Here is a 20,774-nt window from a genome sequence, read left to right as displayed (position 1 = left end):
AATCAACTGTGGGGATATTTTGCACTGGATTCTTTGAGTTCTGTCAGCCAAGCATCTGCTGTGCACTCTTCTAACACTCAGCGCATCACCTTCAGTCCCATGTCTCCTGTCCGCTTGAGAGTGTGCGTCCAAGTTAAAGAGAGTTTCACCTTTACTGCTCCATCAACATGGCTCAGACCATGCACTGGTATCCATTCCCTGCTTTTCCTTCTCCTGCTTCCAGGTGTTCTGAGGCCTCATCCTGTCTTTGGAAGTAACAGACCTCTCTTCGGCAAGTGTCCTGTGCCAAGGGCTGGGTGAGTGGATGTTTCCATTGCTGTGTTCATGGGAGCGAGTGAGCGCAGGTTGCACTGCTTCTCTGTCAACTGGGCATCGATGAATCAACACTTTCCAGATACATTTCACAGAAATGTGATTTTTTTTTATCTCTTTGTTTCTATACAGCCGTGGTGGGAGGGATTGTCCGAAGACTCCAGTTGTGACATTGTGTTGATCTCTCATTTGCAGTCTTCAAAAATTTAATAGAATTTTTATAAATATTTTGGGAGTTATACGAAAATGAAGTTAGTTTCTGAAACATACTAAATCGACCTAGAAGCCAGACTTGTCAATTTCGGTAACATTTTGTCAGCTCTAAGGAAAACATAGACAGATAGAATGCAAACTAGCAGTCCGAACTGTTAAAGGGGTCATGTCAACTCTTTACTGTTGAAGCCTCCGAAACCAACAGGAACCATGAAATAACTAATGGAAACATGAAATAACCCCCAAGCATGGATTCACTTGTGCATGTGGTGCACTTTAATCCCGATGACACCTACTGGTCAATGTTGGCATTTCAAGGTGTAACATCCCTCTCAAGGAAAATACAAGAGGAAACGAACTAAATATATACATTTCGCTTTGAATCCAAAGAACCTAGAGGCATTATAGCTATGAGAACCCTGCTGCAGCTCTGCTAGGCTACTGAGAACCAGGTGTTCTTCTATCAGTGATGAGAACGCTTAATCATCCGATCATGTTGGGTAAAGCACTTGAATGCAACCAAGTCTGCACCCCCATGATAGATTGCCCCCGGGGGCTTGACTCAATTGAAAGACGGTCCACATAAGCTGTGTCTTTCATGTCATTGGCGACTTTTACATTTCAGTTCACTATCTGACTTCTAATATTTACCTAGACTGTCTTGAAAAACGGAGACCTAATACATATTCAAGTTCAGTCAAGGATTCCCCTCACTTACCACACTCCCTTCACCCCAGAGAAGACATAAACCCAGCATTTGCTGAATCTAGCGGAAGGCCATCGTTTCTTTGTGGGAGCTAAGAATTCAATTCCTAACTATTTCATACGAGAGTATTTGACCTTTATGGGGTTCCCTGTTGTTCACAGAGGATGAAGCTAGAGGAACTCTGATTCTAGGAGGGGCTTGCTCTTCTCTTACTGGCTTCATTGCAGCTCAGGTACTGATCCCTCAAAATGGATGCCTGAGTGGAGGGCAGGGAAGAGCAAGTGCTTGACAGCTAGGCCCAAACCTGGGAAAAGGCTTACCTGGGCTTGGTGCACTTTGATCTGAATGGCTTGGAATTGCCCCTTGGGTCGTGTGGATTATCTGACCTCTTTCAAGAACATGAGCGTTTTTATCATCTCTGCCAGCTCTTCTCTTTAGACGTCAGGGATCTTGGACCCGTTCTTGGAGCAGAGAATTGAGGAACTTCCTCCAGTCCACGGTGGACCTCCGTATGTTTCTGCTAGTATCAGCGAGGTTCAATATGTCTCATGAATGCCTTTCGAGCCTGCTATCCTCTACAGCTGTCTCCAGGCCAGTATTCTCTATTGTAGCAGAACATCTCTCATCAATGTGTTCACATCTCTCCTCAATCCGTGCAGCCATATTTTCGGCCAGCTTCTCTTCGTGTCTCCCATAAAGTCGACTTCAACAGGACTGGGCAAGTCTGAAAGGACCTCGGAGCCTCTCCAGTAAGCTGAAGACAGGCAGATCTTCCACTGTCTGCCCTTTCAGGTTCTGGAAACTGACCCGTGAACTCAGGTCTTTGGGCAGCAGCAGTATCTCGAACTGACACAGCTTCCCGGACCAAAGACCTAAGCCAAGCTCCACAGAGGGCGGCAGCCCCTCCATCGCACTGATCCACCCACAGAACTCTGCCCGGTTACCTAGGATCCACCAGCCACAACAAGCCTCGCGGTACACACCAACATTCCACCTGGAATCCAACCGCTAACTGCCATCCCCAGTGGCTGCTGCATCTTGTCAGTGTTGGGGGAGGGGCTGCATCCGACGAGAGGTTCCTAAGGTAAATGTGATTCTACCCGCTAGCGTCCCATGGGCCTTTGTTCTTCCCTCTTTCCTTTTGTTCAGATCTGTATGCACTATAGCAACGGATGGAAGTGTGTCCATTTTCAGTTGAATGTTTCACACGTCTTTAAACTTTCTAACAGTTCACAGTACACAGAGACCCACTAAGGGAAACTATTGTTCCTGTAATATGGGCACACCCGCAATACATAGCCGTCGGTTGATTTCTGCTGAAACACCCGCATTCACGGGACATCTATCCCTTTGATTCAAGGGGGCTGAAATTCCTAGGAATGATACAATCCCCAATGTGCACTTTACTGCCTGTCTCTTTTGATCTTAGTACACTTTTGCGGAGCTACTTTTCCTTGTTATAGGCTTGTGCCATTTCTTCTCGACGTAGTGTAGAATATGGCATGCATTCATCCTGTTGGAAGACTTGCAAGTCTATATCACGGACTAGGAATCCATTGGATTCCAAAGCGGCATTTGGGTTAGGTCACGATATGCTCCTATGAATCAATATTTACGAATATAAATGCACGCCTCTGATTTCCGAATACAGGTACATTCAAGCCGCGATACTGGGTCGATGCGTACTGAATGATCCTTGACATCACCTTGAGTAATTTCTTTTGAATATTCATGTTACCCTACCCTTTTTGTGTTATTTGTTTGTTTGATTCTTTCTTGGTCTGCTTCTCGTTTGTTTTGCAAACACGTCAGGCCATGCATCTCTCCGTTTGCTTCCAACAGAGAGTCATATAAGCTGACTCCCTTAAGATAGTGCTTCCAATCCCCTATGATTTCCTGCTTCCCTCTCCCATCTTTAGGGTTTTGATGTCCTCCTTGCCTTCTTCTTGTTTCTTCTTTTCCACTCATGCTCTTCTTGCATTTCCAATAAGGGTTTTCTTCTTTCCATTTCATCTTGCTGCTTATCCCTTCAGGGGAGAATTCTCAACCTTTCTTTTAGGATAAGTTTCGAACTGCTGAATTCTTTTAAGATTTGCAGGTCTGTGGCATTCTCTAGCTCTGCTGTTATTAGAAATGGTGGTCATGTGGCATAGGCTACCCTAGATGGCAGCATTTTGCCATTCAAGCTATGGTCTATGTCCTGGCACTCCTCCCTGTCCTGCAATATTGCTGCTGAGATAGCAGCTGAAACCCCTCTGGAGGTTCTCTTGTGACTATGTTGCTTTCCTCCAGGCGCATTTTAAATCACTGGGATGCTCATGAACTTTGTTGATTTGGATCATACAGCTGCTGCTAAGTCTATTGGGATTCCACCTCTTTTGGACGCTGTGTACTTCCTGAATTCGCCTAGATGATTCTATCTTGGCTTTCAGCAAGTTTCAGTCTGATTTTTCTACACATCACTTTTCAAACATTGTTTGTTTCTTTATCTCTTGCTTTTCCATCTGGGACTCTTGCGAATTTTAGTCTTTCATGCCTTGTCTTCAACCAGGATTCAACAGCAATGTTTTCATTGGTTTGCACTTGCTTTCCTATGTGTGCTTCTGACCAAGGGATTTGTGTTCCCCTGTCTTCAAAGTCATTCACGCGTCCCTCTGCAATAACTAGTCTGCTTAGGACGGAATGTTAGCCCTGATATTTTCTCATCCACTGAGTTTTCCAATATTATTTGGCTCGTCTTTAGGCTTTCTCTTCCCCTTTTCTGGTATTCTGCCTTTTGTGATTCTGAGACACTGTTGTTCTTCAGTGATTCCCTCACCTCCATTTTCAATACTTGCTCTGGAGAGCGTTTTGCAGTCTAGTTGTCTGAAAGCTTATCTTTAGGGCCTTCAATCTCTTGGGAACTGAAAATGGTACTTCCTTTTCCTTTTACTGTATTTCTTCATCTCTACTGGTCAGGTAATTTCAGGTATCTATGTAGACTTCTAGGGCTTGATTAAGTGAAAATATTAGACTCTTGGCTCTACACAATTGCATGGGATTTCTGTGAGGACAAATTTTCCTAGACATTGATGCCATGTCCTGTTCCTGTGTGTGTTGTCTGGTCTATGTCCAATTGCTGGTGTTGCCTTTGTTGTGATGAACACCCCATACTATTTCGATTAGGATAACCTCATTTTGATTACGCTTATCTCACAAATCTGGAAGAGCACAGGACACTTCCTCTGGTGGAAATGGAGCTTCTAAAGGTTCTCAGCTCTGCATTCTACTCTATGTTATTTTGGAGTGTTTCCAGAAGAGCAGAGTGTGAGTGCGCTTGTGCTTTGGAGTGCCACGGGAATGTCCCACTGAAACCAGTTCTTCCAAGAGCTTCTCTGTCTACAGAAACACCAGTGGAAGCATATCTATGGATGTCACACATCAGGGCCTGCTGGAATGATCCCGCAGCCCGAACTTGGTGTCCTCGATGCCGAACCGTGCCGGTGCCATCCAAAATGTAGCATCCGCTTTTGAGAGATAAACTGAAGGAAATCCTTCCTCTTCTCACGCTGTGGTCTTGGACCACACTTCCTTGTCCTCTCATCCTTGTGGCACGGGTGCACGAAGTCAGCCACAGAGCTGTTGCACATCCTGTGCCTCAAACCAAACCATAATCACAGCCCAGGTTAGGAATGTAGCAGATCCTAAGGCTTTTCATTCTGAATTCAAACCCAAGGCCCCTGGATCCCTCAGACCCGATGCACAATATCTCTGATTCAGCCCCACACATGCTCTATTGGCAAAATGCCAAATTGGTCTCTGGTCCTGCAGATGCACTGGGTGTGGCCATGGGACATATCGATAATTTCAACTGCGCGCGCCAGGGTGGTTGCTTGCTCATTGGGGTCACAGGTCGGTTTTCTGTCTTGATAGGACCCACCACATCCCACAATACACTCCAGATCCCTGAGACTCAGCGTGTGCCATCATCCGTAGCCCTATCCCTCCCTGAACGCTGCCTGTGCTACCTCAAATTTGGCAGCTCGGAGCTTGGTCTCAGAATCAACTGTGGGGATATTTTGCACTGGATTCTTTGAGTTCTGTCAGCCAAGCATCTGCTGTGCACTCTTCTAACACTCAGCGCATCACCTTCAGTCCCATGTCTCCTGTCCGCTTGAGAGTGTGCGTCCAAGTTAAAGAGAGTTTCACCTTTACTGCTCCATCAACAGGGCTCAGACCATGCACTGGTATCCATTCCCTGCTTTTCCTTCTCCTGCTTCCAGGTGTTCTGAGGCCTCATCCTGTCTTTGGAAGTAACAGACCTCTCTTCGGCAAGTGTCCTGTGCCAAGGGCTGGGTGAGTGGATGTTTCCATTGCTGTGTTCATGGGAGCGAGTGAGCGCAGGTTGCACTGCTTCTCTGTCAAATGGGCTTCGATGAATCAACACTTTCCAGATACATTTCACAGAAATGTGATTTTTTTTTATCTCTTTGTTTCTATACAGCCGTGGTGGGAGGGATTGTCCGAAGACTCCAGTTGTGACATTGTGTTGATCTCTCATTTGCAGTCTTTAAAAATTTAATAGAATTTATATAAAAGTTTTGGGAGTTATACGAAAATGAAGTTAGTTTCTGAAACATACTAAATCGACCTAGAAGCCAGACTTGTCAATTTCGGTAACATTTTGTCAGCTCTAAGGAAAACATAGACAGATAGAATGCAAACTAGCAGTCCGAACTGTTAAAGGGGTCATGTCAACTCTTTACTTTGGAAGCCTCCGAAACCAACAGGAACCATGAAATAACTAATGGAAACATGAAATAACCCCCAAGCTTGGATTCACTTGTGCATGTGGTGCCCTTTACTCCCGATGACACCTACTGGTCAATGTTGGCATTTCAAGGTGTAACATCCCTCTCAAGGAAAATACAAGAGGAAACGAACTAAATATATACATTTCGCTTTGAATCCAAAGAACCTAGAGGCATTATAGCTATGAGAACCCTGCTGCAGCTCTGCTAGGCTACTGAGAACCAGGTGTTCTTCTATCAGTGATGAGAACGCTTAATCATCCGATCATGTTGGGTAAAGCACTTGAATGCAACCAAGTCTGCACCCCCATGATAGATTGCCCCCGGGGGCTTGACTCAATTGAAAGACGGTCCACATAAGCTGTGTCTTTCATGTCATTGGCGACTTTTACATTTCAGTTCACTATCTGACTTCTAATATTTACCTAGACTGTCTTGAAAAACGGAGGCCTAATACATATTCAAGTTCAGTCAAGGATTCCCCTCACTTACCACACTCCCTTCACCCCAGAGAAGACATAAACCCAGCATTTGCTGAATCTAGCGGAAGGCCATCGTTTCTTTGTGGGAGCTAAGTATTCAATTCCTATCTATTTCATACGAGAGTATTTGACCTTTATGGGGTTCCCTGTTGTTCACAGAGGATGAAGCTAGAGGAACTCTGATTCTAGGAGGGGCTTGCTCTTCTCTTACTGGCTTCATTGCAGCTCAGGTACTGATCCCTCAAAATGGATGCCTGAGTGGAGGGGAGGGAAGAGCAAGTGCTTGATAGCTAGGCCCAAACCTGGGAAAAGGCTTACCTGGGCTTGGTGCACTTTGATCTGAATGGCTTGGAATTGCCCCTTGGGTCGTGTGGATTATCTGACCTCTTTCAAGAACATGAGCGTTTTTATCATCTCTGCCATCTCTTCTCTTTAGACGTCAGCGATCTTGGACCCGTTCTTGGAGCAGAGAATTGAGGAACTTCCTCCAGTCCACGGTGGCCCTCCGTAGGTTTCTGCTAGTATCAGCGAGGTTCAATATGTCTCATGAATGTCTTTCGAGCCTGCTATCCTCTACAGCTGTCTCCAGGCCAGTATTCTCTATTGTAGCAGAACATCTCTCATCAATGTGTTCGCATCTCTCCTCAATCCGTGCAGCCATATTTTCGGCCAGCTTCTCTTCGTGTCTCCCATAAAGTCGACTTCAACAGGACTGGGCAAGTCTGAAAGGACCTCGGAGCCTCTCCAGTAAGCTGAAGACAGGCAGATCTTCCACTGTCTGCCCTTTCAGGTTCTGGAAACTGACCCGTGAACTCAGGTCTTTGGGCAGCAGCAGTATCTCGAACTGACACAGCTTCCCGGGCCAAAGACCTAAGCCAAGCTCCACAGAGGGCGGCAGCCCCTCCATCGCACTGATCCACCCACAGAACTCTGCCCGGTTACCTAGGATCCACCAGCCACAACAAGCCTCGTGGTACACACCAACATTCCACCTGGAATCCAACCGCTAACTGCCATCCCCAGTGGCTGCTGCATCTTGTCAGTGTTGGGGGAGGGGCTGCATCCGACGAGAGGTTCCTAAGGTAAATGTGATTCTACCCACTAGCGTCCCATGGGCCTTTCTTCTTCCCTCTTTCCTTTTGTTCAGATGTGTATGCACTGTAGCAACGGAGGGAAGTGTGTCCATTTTCAGTTGAATGTTTCACACGTCTTTAAACTTTCTAACAGTTCACAGTACACAGAGACCCACTAAGGGAAACTATTGTTCCTGTAATATGGGCACACCCGCAATACATAGCCGTCGGTTGATTTCTGCTGAAACACCCGCATTCACGGGACATCTATCCCTTTGTTTCAAGGGGGCTGAAATTCCTAGGAATGATACAATCCCCAATGTGCACTTTACTGCCTGTCTCTTTTGATCTTAGTACAGTTTTGCGAAGCTACTTTTCCTTGTTATAGGCTTGTGCCATTTCTTCTCGACGTAGTATAGAATATGGCATTCATTCATTCTGTTGGAAGACTTGCAAGTCTATATCACGGACTAGGAATCCATTGGATTCCAAAGCGGCATTTGGGTTAGGTCACGATATGCTCCTATGAATCAATATTTACGAATATAAATGCACGCCTCTGATTTCCGAATACAGGTGTGCTGAGTACATTCAAGCCGCGATACTGGGTCGATGCGTACTGAATGATCCTTGACATCACCTTGAGTAATTTCTTTTGAATATTCATGTTACCCTACCCTTTTTGTGTTGTTTGTTTGTTTGATTCTTTCTTGGTCTGCTTCTCGTTTGTTTCGCAAACACGTCAGGCCATGCATCTCTCCGTTTGCTTCCAACAGAGAGTCATATAAGCTGACTCCCTTAAGATAGTGCTTCCAATCCCCTATGATTTCCTGCTTCCCTCTCCCATCTTTAGGGTTTTGATGTCCTCCTTGCCTTCTTCTTGTTTCTTCTTTTCCACTCATGCTCTTCTTGCATTTCCAATAAGGGTTTTCTTCTTTCCATTTCATCTTGCTGCTTATCCCTTCAGGGGAGAATTCTCAACCTTTCTTTTAGGATAAGTTTCGAACTGCTGAATTCTTTTAAGATTTGCAGGTCTGTGGCATTCTCTAGCTCTGCTGTTATTAGAAATGGTGGTCATGTGGCATAGGCTACCCTAGATGGCAGCATTTTGCCATTCAAGCTATGGTCTATGTCCTGGCACTCCTCCCTGTCCTGCAATATTGCTGCTGAGATAGCAGCTGAAACCACTCTGGAGGTTCCCTTGTGACTATGTTGCTTTCCTCCAGGTGCATTTTAAATCACTGGGATGCTCATGAACTCTGTTGATTTGGATCATACAGCTGCTGCTAAGTCTATTGGGATTCCACCTCTTTTGGACGCTGTGTACTTCCTGAATTCGCCTAGATGATTCTATCTTGGCTTTCAGCAAGTTTCAATCTGATTTTTCTACACATAACATTTCAAACATTGTTTGTTTCTTTATCTCTTGCTTTTCCATCTGGGACTCTTGCGAATTTTAGTCTTTCATGCCTTGTCTTCAACCAGGATTCAACAGCAATGTTTTCATTGGTTGGCACTTGCTTTCCTATGTGTGCTTCTGACCGAGGGATTTGTGTTCCCCTGTCTTCAAAGTAATTCACGCGTCCCTCTGCAATACCTCGTCTGTTTAGGATGGAATGTTAGCCCTGATATTTTCTCATCCACTGAGTTTTCCGATATTATTTGGCTCGTCTTTAGGCTTTCTCTTCCCCTTTTCTGGTATTCTGCCTTTTGTGATTCTGAGACACTGTTGTTCTTCAGTGATTCCCTCACCTCCATTTTCAATACTTGCTCTGGAGAGCGTTTTGCAGTCTAGTTGTCTGAAAGCTTATCTTTAGGGCCTTCAATCTCTTGGGAACTGAAAATGGTACTTCCTTTTCCTTTTACTGTATTTCTTCATCTCTACTGGTCAGGTAATTTCAGGTATCTATGTAGACTTCTAGGGCTTGATTAAGTGAAAATATTAGACTCTTGGCTCTACACAATTGCATGGGATTTCTGTGAGGACAAATTTTCCTAGACATTGATGCCATGTCCTGTTCCTGTGTGTGTTGTCTGGTCTATGTCCAATTGCTGGTGTTGCCTTTGTTGTGATGAACACCCCATACTATTTCGATTAGGATAACCTCATTTTGATTACGCTTATCTCACAAATCTGGAAGAGCACAGGACACTTCCTCTGGTGGAAATGGAGCTTCTAAAGGTTCTCAGCTCTGCATTCTACTCTATGTTATTTTGGAGTGTTTCCAGAAGAGCAGAGTGTGAGTGCGCTTGTGCTTTGGAGTGCCACGGGAATGTCCCACTGAAACCAGTTCTTCCAAGAGCTTCTCTGTCTACAGAAACACCAGTGGAAGCATATCTATGGATGTCACACATCAGGGCCTGCTGGAATGATCCCGCAGCCCGAACTTGGTGTCCTCGATGCCGAACCGTGCCGGTGCCATCCAAAATGTAGCATCCGCTTTTGAGAGATAAACTGAAGGAAATCCTTCCTCTTCTCACGCTGTGGTCTTGGACCACACTTCCTTGTCCTCTCATCCTTGTGGCACGGGTGCACGAAGTCAGCCACAGAGCTGTTGCACATCCTGTGCCTCAAACCAAACCATAATCACAGCCCAGGTTAGGAATGTAGCAGATCCTAAGGCTTTTCATTCTGAATTCAAACCCAAGGCCCCTGGATCCCTCAGACCCGATGCACAATATCTCTGATTCAGCCCCACACATGCTCTATTGGCAAAATGCCAAATTGGTCTCTGGTCCTGCAGATGCACTGGGTGTGGCCATGGGACATATCGATAATTTCAACTGCGCGCGCCAGGGTGGTTGCTTGCTCATTGGGGTCACAGGTCGGTTTTCTGTCTTGATAGGACCCACCACATCCCACAATACACTCCAGATCCCTGAGACTCAGCGTGTGCCATCATCCGTAGCCCTATCCCTCCCTGAACGCTGCCTGTGCTACCTCAAATTTGGCAGCTCGGAGCTTGGTCTCAGAATCAACTGTGGGGATATTTTGCACTGGATTCTTTGAGTTCTGTCAGCCAAGCATCTGCTGTGCACTCTTCTAACACTCAGCGCATCACCTTCAGTCCCATGTCTCCTGTCCGCTTGAGAGTGTGCGTCCAAGTTAAAGAGAGTTTCACCTTTACTGCTCCATCAACAGGGCTCAGACCATGCACTGGTATCCATTCCCTGCTTTTCCTTCTCCTGCTTCCAGGTGTTCTGAGGCCTCATCCTGTCTTTGGAAGTAACAGACCTCTCTTCGGCAAGTGTCCTGTGCCAAGGGCTGGGTGAGTGGATGTTTCCATTGCTGTGTTCATGGGAGCGAGTGAGCGCAGGTTGCACTGCTTCTCTGTCAAATGGGCTTCGATGAATCAACACTTTCCAGATACATTTCACAGAAATGTGATTTTTTTTTATCTCTTTGTTTCTATACAGCCGTGGTGGGAGGGATTGTCCGAAGACTCCAGTTGTGACATTGTGTTGATCTCTCATTTGCAGTCTTTAAAAATTTAATAGAATTTATATAAAAGTTTTGGGAGTTATACGAAAATGAAGTTAGTTTCTGAAACATACTAAATCGACCTAGAAGCCAGACTTGTCAATTTCGGTAACATTTTGTCAGCTCTAAGGAAAACATAGACAGATAGAATGCAAACTAGCAGTCCGAACTGTTAAAGGGGTCATGTCAACTCTTTACTTTGGAAGCCTCCGAAACCAACAGGAACCATGAAATAACTAATGGAAACATGAAATAACCCCCAAGCTTGGATTCACTTGTGCATGTGGTGCCCTTTACTCCCGATGACACCTACTGGTCAATGTTGGCATTTCAAGGTGTAACATCCCTCTCAAGGAAAATACAAGAGGAAACGAACTAAATATATACATTTCGCTTTGAATCCAAAGAACCTAGAGGCATTATAGCTATGAGAACCCTGCTGCAGCTCTGCTAGGCTACTGAGAACCAGGTGTTCTTCTATCAGTGATGAGAACGCTTAATCATCCGATCATGTTGGGTAAAGCACTTGAATGCAACCAAGTCTGCACCCCCATGATAGATTGCCCCCGGGGGCTTGACTCAATTGAAAGACGGTCCACATAAGCTGTGTCTTTCATGTCATTGGCGACTTTTACATTTCAGTTCACTATCTGACTTCTAATATTTACCTAGACTGTCTTGAAAAACGGAGGCCTAATACATATTCAAGTTCAGTCAAGGATTCCCCTCACTTACCACACTCCCTTCACCCCAGAGAAGACATAAACCCAGCATTTGCTGAATCTAGCGGAAGGCCATCGTTTCTTTGTGGGAGCTAAGTATTCAATTCCTATCTATTTCATACGAGAGTATTTGACCTTTATGGGGTTCCCTGTTGTTCACAGAGGATGAAGCTAGAGGAACTCTGATTCTAGGAGGGGCTTGCTCTTCTCTTACTGGCTTCATTGCAGCTCAGGTACTGATCCCTCAAAATGGATGCCTGAGTGGAGGGGAGGGAAGAGCAAGTGCTTGATAGCTAGGCCCAAACCTGGGAAAAGGCTTACCTGGGCTTGGTGCACTTTGATCTGAATGGCTTGGAATTGCCCCTTGGGTCGTGTGGATTATCTGACCTCTTTCAAGAACATGAGCGTTTTTATCATCTCTGCCATCTCTTCTCTTTAGACGTCAGCGATCTTGGACCCGTTCTTGGAGCAGAGAATTGAGGAACTTCCTCCAGTCCACGGTGGCCCTCCGTAGGTTTCTGCTAGTATCAGCGAGGTTCAATATGTCTCATGAATGTCTTTCGAGCCTGCTATCCTCTACAGCTGTCTCCAGGCCAGTATTCTCTATTGTAGCAGAACATCTCTCATCAATGTGTTCGCATCTCTCCTCAATCCGTGCAGCCATATTTTCGGCCAGCTTCTCTTCGTGTCTCCCATAAAGTCGACTTCAACAGGACTGGGCAAGTCTGAAAGGACCTCGGAGCCTCTCCAGTAAGCTGAAGACAGGCAGATCTTCCACTGTCTGCCCTTTCAGGTTCTGGAAACTGACCCGTGAACTCAGGTCTTTGGGCAGCAGCAGTATCTCGAACTGACACAGCTTCCCGGGCCAAAGACCTAAGCCAAGCTCCACAGAGGGCGGCAGCCCCTCCATCGCACTGATCCACCCACAGAACTCTGCCCGGTTACCTAGGATCCACCAGCCACAACAAGCCTCGTGGTACACACCAACATTCCACCTGGAATCCAACCGCTAACTGCCATCCCCAGTGGCTGCTGCATCTTGTCAGTGTTGGGGGAGGGGCTGCATCCGACGAGAGGTTCCTAAGGTAAATGTGATTCTACCCACTAGCGTCCCATGGGCCTTTCTTCTTCCCTCTTTCCTTTTGTTCAGATGTGTATGCACTGTAGCAACGGAGGGAAGTGTGTCCATTTTCAGTTGAATGTTTCACACGTCTTTAAACTTTCTAACAGTTCACAGTACACAGAGACCCACTAAGGGAAACTATTGTTCCTGTAATATGGGCACACCCGCAATACATAGCCGTCGGTTGATTTCTGCTGAAACACCCGCATTCACGGGACATCTATCCCTTTGTTTCAAGGGGGCTGAAATTCCTAGGAATGATACAATCCCCAATGTGCACTTTACTGCCTGTCTCTTTTGATCTTAGTACAGTTTTGCGAAGCTACTTTTCCTTGTTATAGGCTTGTGCCATTTCTTCTCGACGTAGTATAGAATATGGCATTCATTCATTCTGTTGGAAGACTTGCAAGTCTATATCACGGACTAGGAATCCATTGGATTCCAAAGCGGCATTTGGGTTAGGTCACGATATGCTCCTATGAATCAATATTTACGAATATAAATGCACGCCTCTGATTTCCGAATACAGGTGTGCTGAGTACATTCAAGCCGCGATACTGGGTCGATGCGTACTGAATGATCCTTGACATCACCTTGAGTAATTTGTTTTGAATATTCATGTTACCCTACCCTTTTTGTGTTGTTTGTTTGTTTGATTCTTTCTTGGTCTGCTTCTCGTTTGTTTCGCAAACACGTCAGGCCATGCATCTCTCCGTTTGCTTCCAACAGAGAGTCATATAAGCTGACTCCCTTAAGATAGTGCTTCCAATCCCCTATGATTTCCTGCTTCCCTCTCCCATCTTTAGGGTTTTGATGTCCTCCTTGCCTTCTTCTTGTTTCTTCTTTTCCACTCATGCTCTTCTTGCATTTCCAATAAGGGTTTTCTTCTTTCCATTTCATCTTGCTGCTTATCCCTTCAGGGGAGAATTCTCAACCTTTCTTTTAGGATAAGTTTCGAACTGCTGAATTCTTTTAAGATTTGCAGGTCTGTGGCATTCTCTAGCTCTGCTGTTATTAGAAATGGTGGTCATGTGGCATAGGCTACCCTAGATGGCAGCATTTTGCCATTCAAGCTATGGTCTATGTCCTGGCACTCCTCCCTGTCCTGCAATATTGCTGCTGAGATAGCAGCTGAAACCACTCTGGAGGTTTCCTTGTGACTATGTTGCTTTCCTCCAGGTGCATTTTAAATCACTGGGATGCTCATGAACTCTGTTGATTTGGATCATACAGCTGCTGCTAAGTCTATTGGGATTCCACCTCTTTTGGACGCTGTGTACTTCCTGAATTCGCCTAGATGATTCTATCTTGGCTTTCAGCAAGTTTCAATCTGATTTTTCTACACATAACATTTCAAACATTGTTTGTTTCTTTATCTCTTGCTTTTCCATCTGGGACTCTTGCGAATTTTAGTCTTTCATGCCTTGTCTTCAACCAGGATTCAACAGCAATGTTTTCATTGGTTGGCACTTGCTTTCCTATGTGTGCTTCTGACCGAGGGATTTGTGTTCCCCTGTCTTCAAAGTAATTCACGCGTCCCTCTGCAATACCTCGTCTGTTTAGGATGGAATGTTAGCCCTGATATTTTCTCATCCACTGAGTTTTCCGATATTATTTGGCTCGTCTTTAGGCTTTCTCTTCCCCTTTTCTGGTATTCTGCCTTTTGTGATTCTGAGACACTGTTGTTCTTCAGTGTTTCCCTCACCTCCATTTTCAATACTTGCTCTGGAGAGCGTTTTGCAGTCTAGTTGTCTGAAAGCTTATCTTTAGGGCCTTCAATCTCTTGGGAACTGAAAATGGTACTTCCTTTTCCTTTTACTGTATTTCTTCAGCTCTACTGGTCAGGTAATTTCAGGTATCTAATGTAGACTTCTAGGGCTTGGTTAAGTGAAAATATTAGACTCTTGGCTCTACACAATTGCATGGGATTTCTGTGAGGACAAATTTTCCTAGACATTGATGCCATGTCCTGTTCCTGTGTGTGTTGTCTGGTCTATCTTCAATTGCTGGTGTTGCCTTGTTGTGATGAACACCCCATACTATTTCGATTAGTATAACCTCATTTTGATTACGCTTATCTCACAAATCTGAAAGAGCACAGGACACTTCCTCTGGTGGAAATGGAGCTTCTAAAGGTTCTCAGCTCTGCATTCTACTCTATGTTATTTTGGAGTGTTTCCAGAAGAGCAGAGTGTGAGTGCGCTTGTGCTTTGTAGTGCCACGGGAATGTCCCACTGAAACCAGTTCTTCCAAGAGCTTCTCTGTCTACAGAAACACCAGTGGAAGCATATCTATGGATGTCACACATCAGGGCCTGCTGGAATGATCCCGCAGCCCGAACTTGGTGTCCTCGCTGCTGAACCGTGCCGGTGCCATCCAAAATATAGCATCCGCTTTTGAGAGATAAGCTGAAGGAAATCCTTCCGCTTCTCACGCTGTGGTCTTGGACCACACTTCCTTGTCCTCTCATCCTTGTGGCACGGGTGCACGAAGGCAACCACAGAGCTGTTGCACATCCTGTGCCTCAAACCAAACCATAATCAAAGCCCAGGTTATGAATGTAGCAGATCCTAAGGCTTTTCATTCTGAATTCAATCCCAAGGACCCCTGGATCCCTCAGACCCGATGCACAATATCTCTCATTCAGCCCCACACATGCTCTATTGGCAAAATGCCAAATTGGTCTCTGGTCCTGCAGATGCACTGGGTGTGGCCATGGGACAGATCGATAATTTCAACTGCGCGTGCCAGGGTGGTTGCTTGCTCATTGGGGTCACAGGTCGGTTTGCTCTCTTGATAGGACCCACCACATCCCACAACGCACTCCAGATCCCTGAGACTCAGCGTGTGCCATCATCCGTAGCCCTATCCCTCCCTGAACGCTGCCTCTGCTACCTCAAATTTGGCAGCTCGGATCTCGGTCTCAGAATCAACTGTGGGGATATTTTGCACTGGATTCTTTGAGTTCTGTCAGCCAAGCATCTGCTGTGCACTCTTCTAACACTCAGCGCATCACCTTCAATCCCATGTCTCCTGTCCGCTTGAGAGTGTGCGTCCAAGTTAAAGAGAGTTTCACCTTTACTGCTCCATCAACAGGGCTCAGACCATGCAATGGTATCCATTCCCTGCTTTTCCTTCTCCTGCTTCCAGGTGTTCTGAGGCCTCATCCTGTCTTTGGAAGTAACAGACCTCTCTTCGGCAAGTGCCCTGTGCCAAGGGCTGGGTGAGTGGATGTTTCCATTGCTGTGTTCATGGGAGCGAGTGAGCGCAGGTTGCACTGCTTCTCTGTCAACTGGGCATCGATGAATCAACACTTTCCAGATACATTTCACAGAAATGTGATTTTTTTTTATCTCTTTGTTTCTATACAGCCGTGGTGGGAGGGATTGTCCGAAGACTCCAGTTGTGACATTGTGTTGATCTCTCATTTGCAGTCTTTAAAAATTTAATAGAATTTATATAAATGTTTTGGGAGTTATACGAAAATGGAGTTAGTTTCTGAAACATGCTAAATCGACCTAGAAGCCAGACTTGTCAATTTCGGTAACATTTTGTCAGCTCTAAGGAAAACATAGACAGATACAATGCAAACTAGCAGTCCGAACTGTTAAAGGGGTCATGTCAACTCTTTACTGTGGAAGCCTCCGAAACCAACAGGAACCATGAAATAACTAATGGAAACATGAAATAACCCCCAAGCTTGGATTCACTTGTGCATGTGGTGCCCTTTACTCCCGATGACACCTACTGGTCAATGTTGGCATTTCAAGGTGTAACATCCCTCTCAAGGAAAATACAAGAGAAAACGAACTAAATATATACATTTAGCTTTGAATCCAAAGAACCTAGAGGCATTATAGCTATGAGAACCCTGCTGCAGCTCTGCTAGGCTACTGAGAACCAGGTGTTCTTCTATCAGTGATGAGAACGCTTAATCATCCGATCATGTTGGGTAAAGCACTTGAATGCAACCAAGTCTGCACCCCCATGATAGATTGCCCCCGGGGGCTTGACTCAATTGAAAGACGGTCCACATAAGCTGTGTCTTTCATGTCATTGGCGACTTTTACAGTTCCGTTCACTATCTGACTTCTAATATTTACCTAGACTGTCTTGAAAAACGGAGGCCAAATACATATTCAAGTTCAGTCAAGGATTCCCCTCACTTACCACACTCCCTTCACCCCAGAGAAGACATAAACCCAGCATTTGCTGAATCTAGCGGAAGGCCATCGTTTCTTTGTGGGAGCTAAGTATTCAATACCTATCTATTTCATACGAGAGTATTTGACCTTTATGGGGTTCCCTGTTGTTCACAGAGGATGAAGCTAGAGGAACTCTGATTCTAGGAGGGGCTTGCTCTTCTCTTACTGGCTTCATTGCAGCTCAGGTACTGATCCCTCAAAATGGATGCCTGAGTGGAGGGGAGGGAAGAGCAAGTGCTTGATAGCTAGGCCCAAACCTGGGAAAAGGCTTACCTGGGCTTGGTGCACTTTGATCTGAATGGATTGGAATTGCCCCTTGGGTCGTGTGGATTATCTGACCTCTTTCAAGAACATGAGCGTTTTTATCATCTCTGCCATCTCTTCTCTTTAGACGTCAGGGATCTTGGACCCGTTCTTGGAGCAGAGAATTGAGGAACTTCCTCCAGTCCACGGTGGCCCTCCGTATGTTTCTGCCAGTATCAGCGAGGTTCACTATGTCTCATGAATGCCTTTCGAGCCTGCTATCCTCTACAGCTGTCTCCAGGCCAGTATTCTCTATTGTAGCAGAACATCTCTCATCAATGTGTTCGCATCTCTCCTCAATCCGTGCAGCCATATTTTCGGCCAGCTTCTCTTCGTGTCTCCCATAAAGTCGACTTCAACAGGACTGGGCAAGTCTGAAAGGACCTCGGAGCCTCTCCAGTAAGCTGAAGACAGGCAGATCTTCCACTGTCTGCCCTTTCAGGTTCTGGAAACTGACCCGTGAACTCAGGTCTTTGGGCAGCAGCAGTATCTCGAACTGACACAGCTTCCCGGACCAAAGACCTAAGCCAAGCTCCACAGAGGGCGGCAGCCCCTCCATCGCACTGATCCACCCACAGAACTCTGCCCGGTTACCTAGGATCCACCAGCCACAACAAGCCTCGCGGTACACACCAAAATTCCACCAGGAATCCAACCGCTAACTGCCATCCCCAATGGCTGCTGCACCTTGTCAGTGTTGGGGGAGGGGCTGCATCCGACGAGAGGTTCCTAAGGTAAATGTGATTCTACCCACTAGCGTCCCATGGGCCTTTGTTCTTCCCTCTTTCCTTTTGTTCAGATCTGTATGCACTGTAGCAACGGAGGGAAGTTTGTCCATTTTCAGTTGAATGTTTCACACGTCTTTAAACTTTCTAACAGTTCACAGTACACAGAGACCCACTAAGGGAAACTATTGTTCCTGTAATATGGGCACACCCGCAATACATAGCCGTCGGTTGATTTCTGCTGAAACACCCGCATTCACGGGACATCTATCCCTTTGTTTCAAGGGGGCTGAAATTCCTAGGAATGATACAATCCCCAATGTGCACTTTACTGTCTGTCTCTTTTGCTGTTAGTACACTTTAGCAGAGCTTCCTATATTTGTTATTGGCTTATGCCATTTCTTCTCTACGTCGGGTAAAATATGGCATTTATTCATCCTGTTCGGAGACATGCAAGTCTTTATCACGGACTTGTAATCCATTAAATTCCAAAGCGGCATTTATTTTAGGTCACGATATGCTCTTATGAATCAATATTTACGAATATAAATGCACGCCTCTGATTCCCGAATACAAGTGTGCTGATACATGCAAGCCGCGATACTGGGTCGATGCGTGCTGAATGATCCTTGACATCACCTTGTGTATTTTCTTGTGAATAATCATGGTTCCCTTGGTATATGTCTGCCAACCGTACCCTTTTTGTGCTTGTTTGTTGGTTTGAATCTTTGTTGGTCTGCTTCTCGTTTGTTTTGCAAACACTTCAGGCCATGCATCTATCCGTTCGCTTCAAACAGATAGTCATATCAGCTGACTCACTTGCGATAGTGCTTACAATCACCTATGATTTCCTGCTTCCCTCTCCCTTCTTTAGGCTTTTGATGTCCTCCTTGCCTTCTTCTTGTTTCTTCTTTTCCACTCATGCTCTTCTTGCATTTCCAATAATGGTTTTCTTCTTTCAATTTCATCTTGCTGCTTTTCTATTCAGTAGAGAATTCTCAAACTTTATTTAAAATAAGTTTTGAACTGCTGATTTCTTTTAAGATTTGCAGGTGTGTGAAATTCTCTAGCTCTGCCGTTATTAGAAATAGTAGTCATGAGTCATAGTCTACCCTAGATGGCAGCATTTTGCCATTCAGGATATGGTCTTTGTCCTGGCACTCCTCCCTGTCCTGCAATATTGCTGTGGAGATATCAGCTGAAACCACTCTGGTGGTTCTCTTTTGACTATATTGCTTTCCTTGAGGCGCATTTTAAATCACTGTGATGCTTATGAACTTTCTTGTATTGAATCATACAGCTCCTGGTAAGTCTATTGGGATTCCACCTCCTTTGAACGCTGTGCACTTCCTGAATTTGCATAGATGATTCTCTCTTGGCTTTCAGCAAGTTTCAGTCTGATTGTTCTACAGATAACATTTCAGACTTTTTTGTTTCTTTTTCTCTTGCTTTTCCATCTGGGACTCTTATGAATTCTAGACTTTTATGCCCTGTCTTAACCCAGGATTCAACAGCAATTTTTTCATAGGTTTGCACTTGCTTTCCTATGTCTGCTTCTGCCCGAGAGATTTCTGTTCCCCTGTATTCACAGAAATTCACGTGTCCCTCTGCATTATCTAGTCTGCTTTTTACTGTATTTTTGCTATGATAATATCTCGTCCATTTAGTTTTGTGATATTATTTGGCTCATCTTTAGGCTTTCTCTTCCCCTTTTGTTGGTATTCTGCCTTTTGTGATTGTGAGACACTGTTGTTCTTCAGTGTTTCCCTCACATCTGTTTTCAATACTTGCTCTGGGTAGCGTTTTGAAGTGTTGTTGTTTGAAAGCTTATCTTTTGGGCCTTCAATCTCTTTGGAACTGAAAATGGTACTTCCTGTTTCTTTTACTATACTTCTTCGCCTCTACTGGTCAGGTAATATCAGGTATCTAATGTAGAATTCTTTGGCTTTGTTATGTGAAAACTTTAGACTCTTGTCTCTACAAAATTCTATGGGATTTCTGTGAGGACAATTTCTCCTAGACATTGATGCCATGTCCTTTTCCTTTGTGTGTTGTCTGGTCTATCTCCACTTGCTGGTGTTTCCTTTGTTGTGATGAACACCCCTTACTATTTCGATTAGCATAACCTCATTTTGATTACACTTATCTCCCAATTCTGAAAGTGCACAGGACACTTACTCTGGTGGAAATGAAGCTTCTAAAGGTTCTCAGGTCTGCATTCGGCTCTATTTCATTTTGGAGTGTTTCCAAAACTGCAAACTACGAGTGCGTTTGTGCTTTCTTGTGCCATGGGTATGTCCCAATGGATCCAGTTCTTCTAAGAGCTTCTCTGTCTACAGAAACACCAGTGGAAACATATCTATGGATATCATACATCAGGGCCTGCTGGAATGATCCTGCAGACCAACCTTGGTGTCCTCGGTGGCGTACCTTGCCGGTGCCATCCAAAATGTAGCATCTGCTTTTGGGAGATAGTGCTGAAGGAAATGCTTCCTGTTCTCATGCTGTGGACTTGGACCACTATTCCTTGTCCTCTCATCCTTGTTGCCCATGTGCACGAAGGCAACCACAAAGCTGTTGCGCAACCTGTGCCTGAAACCAAACCATAATCCCAGCCCAGGTTATTTATGTAGCAGTAC

The 20,774-nt window shown here is 45.2% G+C and overlaps 2 long non-coding RNA genes across 2 annotated transcripts in view; both read left to right on the top strand.

Moving 5' to 3' along the window:
• The window catches only part of LOC140692606 (uncharacterized), a 121,071-nt gene extending 113,945 nt beyond the window's left edge, over positions 1-7,126 (top strand). Inside the window, exon 3 of the long non-coding RNA XR_012068167.1 lies at positions 6,940-7,126. This is a non-coding gene — a long non-coding RNA (uncharacterized lncRNA). The remainder of the gene's footprint in view (positions 1-6,939) is intronic.
• Positions 7,127-7,385: 259 nt separating this feature from the next.
• Positions 7,386-12,367, top strand: LOC140692607 (uncharacterized). Its single transcript, XR_012068168.1, has 3 exons — positions 7,386-7,585; positions 10,773-10,845; positions 12,219-12,367. It is a non-coding gene; the product is annotated as an uncharacterized lncRNA (long non-coding RNA).
• The last annotated feature ends 8,407 nt before the right edge of the window (positions 12,368-20,774 follow it).

Source organism: Vicugna pacos, unplaced genomic scaffold (genome assembly GCF_048564905.1).
Source record: "Vicugna pacos unplaced genomic scaffold, VicPac4 scaffold_14, whole genome shotgun sequence".
Lineage (NCBI taxonomy): Eukaryota > Metazoa > Chordata > Mammalia > Artiodactyla > Camelidae > Vicugna > Vicugna pacos.
Note: the sequence above shows the minus strand (reverse complement) of the source record. Positions and strands in the feature narration are given on the sequence as shown.